Raw genomic sequence first — 7,919 nt, 5'->3', positions numbered from 1 at the left:
AATTCCCCTGTACCACATGTCTTTGGACTTGTGGGGGAAACCGGAGCACCCGGAGGAAACCCACGCGAACATGGGGAGAACATGCAAACTCCACACCGAACCCACACTGACCCAGCCGAAGCTCGAACGAATGACCTTCTTGCTGTGAGACAAACGCGCTACCCACTGCGCCACCATGTCACCTTTTACAATGTATATTTAAGGCAACTTAACCATTGTTAGGTTATGAAAATCCAGCAGTGTTTTAGAGCACTGTCAGAAATGTACTTTTGTAAAAAATAACTGCAGAGCTTTCTAAGTTGACTTAAATTGAGTTAAGTGCAGTACTTGGGTTAAGTTGAGTCAACTCAAAAAAAAAAAAGCTGTGCAGCAAGCTTACAATTTTAAGTTGAGTTTTTTTGACAAAGTAGTTAAAGTAACTTGATATAAAGTGAGACTAAAATAAATTTACCCAATGTTGGGCTATGACAACCCAGTAATGTTTAAAAAGAAATAACTTAAAATTGTAAGGCAAAAATGACCACAGAGCTTTTTTGAGGTGACTTGAATCGAGTCAACTACAGTACTTACAATTTTTAGTTGTGTCAACTTATTTACAGTGTCATTAAAGCAACTTATTATAAAGTGAGACTGAAATAAATTTACTCAATATTGGGTTATGATAACCCAGTATTGTTTCTAGAGCACTGTAAAGAAAACATTCATTTTCTTTTCGGCTTAGTCTCTTTATTAATCTGGGGTCGCCACAGCGGAATGAACCTCCAACTTATCCAGCACATGTTTTACGCAGAGGATGCCCTTCCAGCTGCAACCAATCTGTGGGAAACATCCATACACATGCATTCACACTCATACACTATGGACAATTTAGCCTACCCAATTCAACTGTACCACATGTTTTTGGACTTGTGGGGGAAACCGGAGCACCCGGAGGAAACCCACGTGAATGCAGGGAGAACATGCTAACTTCACTCCCAATGCCAACTGACCCAGTCCAGGCTTGAACCAGCGACCTTCTTGCTGCACCACTGCGTCGCCTAAAAAAACTCCATTGTATTTAAAAAATTAAAAAGCTCTGTGGTCATTTTTGCCTTACATTTTGGAGTTGAGTCAACTTAAATAAAGTGAACTACAGTACTTGGGTTAAAAGTTGAGTCAAATTTTAAAAACCTGTAATGTTACGTAGACACAGACAACAGAGAGTGCAGATCCAAATACAGGGTTTATTAGCAGGATGGTCAGGCAAGCAGCAGTCAGCAGGAGCAAACAGATGTATACGGGCAATTCCAGAGTCGTAGTCCTATTACAGGCAGATGGTCAAAAGGCAGGCAGCAAACAGGGTAAAACAAACAAAACAAAGCAAGGTACAACAAACTAAGGAAACGAAGGAAACCGCGTTGTAATGTTCACAAAACTGTTCAACAAGACTCAGCAATGAGAGTGTCAAAGTGAGCTGTATATGTGTGTGTGTGTGTGTGTGTGTGTGTGTGTGTGTGTGTGTGTGTGTGTGTTTGTGTGTGTGTGTGATCAGTCCATGAGCAGCATCAGCTGTGTGAGTCTAATCAATTGAGAGCAGGTGTGTGTGTTGCATGACTGGATGTTGTAGTCCATATTCCTGTAGATTTGGTCAGGCAAGCAATTTGTGATATCTTTAATTCTTACTGTGTTTTTTATGGTATTTTTTATTGTTTACTGTGCCTTGTTGTTTTTACTTTCTTGTAAGCGCTTTGGGTTTTAGAAAAGCGCGTTATAAATAAAATATATTATTATTATTTGTTGTTCTATGCAATCTGCACAGGCTGGATCGCTGGTGATCATGACAAAAGCAAGTTGTTTTACTTTTACACTGTTGTTAAGACAACTTAATATAAATTGGGACCAAAATAAATGTACCCAATGCTGGGTTACGGCAACCCAGCATTGTTTTTAGAGCAGATAAAAAAAAAAATAAAGAAAAATGTATTTCATAAAATCCTTTAATATTGCCAAAAGAGTAGAAAAAAGGTACATGTGATCTTTAAATGAATGTACAAAAAAATCCTCAAATGATCATGTGTGTGTTTTCACAAAGTCAAAAGGTAATTCATTATTGCCGTCTAAATTTAATTGTTAAAAAAATACATTTTTAGACATTGTGCAAACAATGAATGCAGATTCTGTAGAATGGCACACATAATTTCTTCGTATATAATAAAGGTTACATGCCATAAATCATGCTCTTATTGTGCATAAGTTAACAGGTACACTCACTGTAAAAAAATAATTTGCATTTAAAATACTTTTTGAGTTGACTTAATTTATATTGAAAATGCAGTACTTGGGTTAAAAGTTGAGTCAACCTAATGTTTTAACTCTTTAAAAATAAAGGTCACACCAGTGACGCTAACTTAACTATTATATATGATTCATATTGTGATGTAGCTCTAATGTGTGTTCATGTGTGCGCTATTTGGTTATCTCCTGGTTAATTTAATTTATTGTCCATTGAACAATGATTATAGGGTATATGCCGAGCTAGTGTTGTTCCCAAACTGATAAACTTCCGGTGACCTGTTATTGTGAGTTTTTTTCCATTTTATACGGTTCTTTTTACAGCATCGATGTTGTAATGTAATTAAAATACAATCAGTTAAACAGACTTTGGCATTCATTTAGTTGCTCAAGCGTAAAACGAGCCTAAAAGCCGTTTACTCGCACGCGCCTGTCAGAATCAGCAGGCTAGGGCAGAAGCTCCATTGAATATAATGGGGTAAAATAAATGCTCATATTATAAACACATGGCGGGGGAAAATGTAATGTAATGCAGTGCTTCTTGTACAATCTGAGACCCACTTTATATCAGATATCACTCAGCCAGTGGAGATCGCTGATGTTTAAAGAAAACAGACCTTAAATGCGCTGATTTTAAAATGGCATATAGTTCACTGGAAGCGCTTAACCCAGGTTACTGGCAAATTAAAAGTCCTATTAGCATACTTCGGCATATACCCTATTGCAATATTGTTTTTGATTGTAATGGGAAGGTTTGGTGAGGTTTAGGGTGTGAGCGTTTGTTTGTTTCGGCCGTTCATTCGTTTGTTTCGTCGTTTTGTTCGTCGTTTCGTTAGCTGTTTCGTTCACTCATTTCATTTGTTTGTTGTTTCGTTCGTTCGTTTCGTTTTGTTCCGTTCCTTTTGTTATTTATTCATTCATTCATTCAGCATTTATTTATTTATTTATTCATTCATTTACTCATTTATTTATTTATTTATGAATAAATTAATTAATTAACAAATTAGGTAATTAATTTGCCAATTAAAAACATTAAAGGGCTTTCCTAAATAAATTTTCTAAATAAACTGAAACGAGAACCGTTTCAGATGTTGTTATACTCTGTGGGTAACATCTAAATGTTATTGAGCAATATTTATCTAAATCAAAGTGGCTTTAGGAGAGCTGCAGATATGTACTTTGACAGCGTATACATGGCATTTAAAGCAAAAACAAACACTGCTTTACAGATGACGGAAACTATTGTTCGTGGAGCGATTACTGCTTTATTTACTGCGTCAGCGGCTGTACAATTGAACAGCAGAACTTATGAATAGGATCTGATGTATCATTTTCTGCTCCACCCTGGAACAGACATGAGTAGAGTAAGAAGATAAAACACACACACACGCACACACACACACACACACACACACATACACAATTAAAGTTAAAAGCGTTAGTGTCCCACCCTCTAAATCCGCCCTGCATGCAAGTTTTTAAAGTGAGAGAATCGGACACCTCCATCACTAACACACAGCTCTCCTCATCACAGGTAAGAAACACCTTTTTCTTTACATTTACGGCTGTTTATTCACAATTACCATGACTGCAGAGACACACACATTTAATGAGAATTAATTATGCCAATATTTGACAGATCAGAATGAGCTTTAATCACTGATAATAAGTATTTTACATGGGCTTATGGTACATATATAGGAACACCGTGAGAATGTTTGAATAAGCGGAAAATAGTTTTGGTCTTGTTTTAGTCCAAATATCTAAAAATTCATAAATTGGGAAGTTTTTTCTAGGCAAGTAAAACAAAGTGTCTTGTTTTCAGAAATAATGAGTCAATATTAAGAGAGTTTTTCCATTAAACAAGCTAAATAATCTTCCAATGGGGTAAGAGAAATAATCTTGTTTTTCCTTTTGACATAAGATTACTTGCTCTATGTGTGTGTGTGTGTGTGTGAGAGAGAGAGTAGAGACTAAAGGGTGAAAATATTGCTAGGAGCCACAATTTCCTCTTTTATAAAATGTACAAAAATAAACTATTTATTTATTTAATCATTGATTGATTGATTGATTGATTGATTGATTGATTGATTGCTCTTAAAAATGTTCCTATTACCCAATTATTTTTCAATGCTCCAGATAATAAAGACTAAGGAGGCGCTGGCTTCTAAAGTGAACACTATTATAGTGAACTCACTCATGTATACTTTTGGGGATGACTTATTTATTTGATTGGCATCAATCAGATTCAGTTTCATTTTGCCATGGTTAGATGGGTCGTTTTTTGTAAGTCTTAATGTTTTTTTTTTTTCTTGAAACGTGTGGAAACGAGAACATCCTAAAACAAATTCTGCAGTCAGATGTGTTACCTGGTTATATATCAGCTATATCTATATATTCTATTAGTATTTCGTTATTTGTCTTGAAACAAAAGGCTTGCTTTGATAGACTGGTGGGTGGCACGGTGGCTCAGTGGTTAACCGTCACCTCACAGCAAGAAGGTCACTAGTTCGATTCCCAGCTGGGTCAGTTGGCATTTCTGTGTGGAGTTAGCATGTTCTCCTCTTGTTGGCGTGGGTTTCCTCCGGGTGCTCTGGTTTTCCCCACAGAACAAACACGTGCTATAGGGGAATTGATGAACTAATTCACCATAGTGTATGATTGCCTGTGTGTATGGGTGTTTCCCAGTACTGGGTTGTGGCTGGAAGGGCATCCGCTGCGTAAAAGATATGCTGGAATAGTTGGTGGTTCATTCCGCTGTCATGACCTATGATAAATAATGGACTGAGCCGAAGAAAAATGAATGAATGATAAGCTGGTTCTGTGATTGAAGTCAACACATCATATTATGGGTCACCGTCAAAAAAATGAGCTGTATATAGACTAAATATAGACCAGTTTCTTAAGCCAACAAGTGACAAGAGCTCCGCAAGTGACTATTCACAGAACCAGGTTACCTATGAAACACTTCATTTTATTTAATCTGAGTCAACATGCCACAGTATGGGTCAACTGTGTAGCAGATAAGGTCAAGTGGTGAGATAAAAATCCATGCAGGGCAATAAAAACCTATATTAAAAACTTATAAAGCCTACCATTTTCCTTTAGTTTACATAGTTATGGGATAGTTTGCTAAAAAAAAATCACTGCATTTGTAACAAATGTTTTCTTCTTCTTTTAAACACAAATGAAGATGATATTTAGAAGAAAGCTAGAATATTTACACTGAATTTTACACTGAATATTCACAGCACATTAGATTGAACCAAACGTCAACTGTGAACTGAAGGCGTTTTTATTTACTAGATTATCAACTATATTAAACTGCTTTGGCACATTCTACATTGTAAAAAGCACTATAGACATAAAGATGTATTGATTTAAGTTGAATTGACTTCCATAGCATTTGTTTTATCTCTAATGGAAGTCATCGATCATGGATTTTCATTTATTCATTCATTTTCTTTTTGGCTTAGTTCCTTTATTAATCTGGGGTCGCCACAGCAGAATAAACCGCCAGCTTATCCAGCATGTTTTATGCAGCAGATGCCCTTCCAGCTGCAACCCATCACCGGGAAACACCCATACAAACTCAGTCACACACATACACTACGGACAATTTAGCTTACCAAACTATTTTTTCAAGTCAGCGATTAGCATCTTGAAAATGTCTACAAAAGTACAGAAGATGAGTAGTTGTAGCAACATTCATGTGATAAAATCTGACAAATGTCACAGATGATGTCCAACCTGGAGCTGTACATGATTCTATAGGCACATTTAAACAATGCCCAGGAGGCAAACACACCTGTAGTGGAACAGGCAACCACTCCTTTAGGAGGAGTCAAGAAATTGTAAAAGAAATTTCTCAATAGCATAACTGGACAGATTAGATGCAGTCTGACTGCTTCTGCTGAACTGTGAGGGGGTGGAATGGGTTTAGCACCAAAGGGTCAGAAAACGAAGGAATGCAGCAGAACTTTGGGCAAAAATAAGGAGTTTGGAAGAAAGAAAAATAAAAGAGATTCCTCCTGTCCTAATTTGAAACACACAGGGTGCACAGTGAATTTTATGAACCCTCTTAATTGATGAAACACACAAAAGAAATGCAGAAATGCAAAGAAATTCCAGACCTATTTCATGTAGTGCTTAAAAAATGTGGTTCTGTCAGAGCCTTCAGCACAATACCCAGATTCCTTGAGGGAATTAGTCAAGCTGGAGATGCACACAGTCCATAATCTCTATTCAGATAACATCTGACAAGACAGTAAGACTCAACTGTGCAATCTCCATAAACCTCCATAGCCTTTATGACAATCTGGTTAGATTTTCACCTAAAAATGGGTCAGTTTCCATGAACTGACACCATTTGTAAAACCACCTTGGCTTGGGTGTCTGCAAGGTTGTTGGAACTGCTTCTACAGTACAAGATATCTATCTGACCCCTATCTAGTGGCCAGACATGTAGGTTGTACTTCTCTGGATTTGGATACCAGAGCTGATCCTGGGTTTGAGAAAAGTGACTCCTTCACCAAATTTTATATTTGGCTTCCACAACTGCTGGGGACAATCTGGTGCAACCAGCAGAACTTTGGCCTTCAAATCATCATCATCTTTGACAGTACTGCAGCAAAAGTAGAAATGTAGGAAACACATACACTAGTCCAAGGTGCATTTGACAAATCACCCACATCTAGGTGTCATGTGCAAAAGGAGACCCAAAATGCAAGGGAATAAATCAACAAAGTTTATTAAATAAAAGGCAGAAAGTTCAGTTCTTCAGGGTAATGCAAAAACAAAGTCACTTAATGCAAAAAATGGGGGAAAAAGGCAGTCAAAGTGTTAAGCCGTCTTCTGGGCGATGCAGGACTGGTCAAACAAAAGGGAGACAGAGAAAACACGCAACTCCTGGCCCTCAAGAGGAGAGGGACTGCGAGAACGAAGGAAGTCATCGATGAGCGAGCGGTCCAGGATGTCCCAGGACAGTACCCAGCTCCTCTCCTCATGACCGTATTCCTCCCAGTCAACCAAGAACTGTTGACTGCGGATAATTTGCACAGCTTCTCAAGCGGACGGTAGATTAGGTAACGGAATAAAGTGTGCCGCCTTGAAGAAGCGATCCACAACAGTGAGAATGACGATGTTACCATTAAACGTAGGCAGTCCTGTAACAAAGTCTAGCGCAATATGATATGAGGCAAGATGGCGGCACACACAGATCGCGAAGCTCGACGTCTCTCCAGTTTCTGCAGTTTTGCAGTATTATTACTGCTCATTTCGGGTCTGTTCGTGCAGAACAGTAGTGCCTTTACATCGTACATCCGACAGGAGATCTTGGATATTGGTTTGTGCATTTCGGACAGTTTTATTAGCAATCTTCGACTCATCCCTAAGATCGCCGAAACACCCGAGGCTGAGCACCCTGCCCGGCCGGACAGAAGTGCTCGAAGGCGGCGTCGAGGCCGTAAACAAACATGGGGGAAGCGAGGCGGGCTAAGAGCTAAGCTAAAGCTAACACCACACCGGCTCTATATACCCAGCATCTTTCTCGCCAATGTACGGTCACTGGTGAACAAAATGGATGAGATTCGACTGCGCATCAACCACAGAAAAAGATTATGGAACTGTAATGTCATGATTTTCACAGA

At 38.3% G+C, this 7,919-nt stretch overlaps 1 protein-coding gene across 2 annotated transcripts in view; it reads left to right on the top strand.

Annotated features, from left to right (window-relative positions):
- Window positions 1–3,726: 3,726 nt before the first annotated feature.
- si:cabz01007794.1 (uncharacterized) overlaps window positions 3,727–7,919 on the top strand; it is a 40,816-nt gene continuing 36,623 nt past the window's right edge. For both annotated transcript variants that reach the window (XR_008838055.1, XR_008838056.1), the window contains exon 1: window positions 3,727–3,805. The gene's annotated coding sequence lies outside the window, so the exon portion shown is untranslated. The remainder of the gene's footprint in view (window positions 3,806–7,919) is intronic.

Source organism: Danio aesculapii, chromosome 7 (assembly GCF_903798145.1).
Source record: "Danio aesculapii chromosome 7, fDanAes4.1, whole genome shotgun sequence".
Lineage (NCBI taxonomy): Eukaryota > Metazoa > Chordata > Actinopteri > Cypriniformes > Danionidae > Danio > Danio aesculapii.
This window is presented reverse-complemented; position numbering and strand designations above follow the sequence as displayed.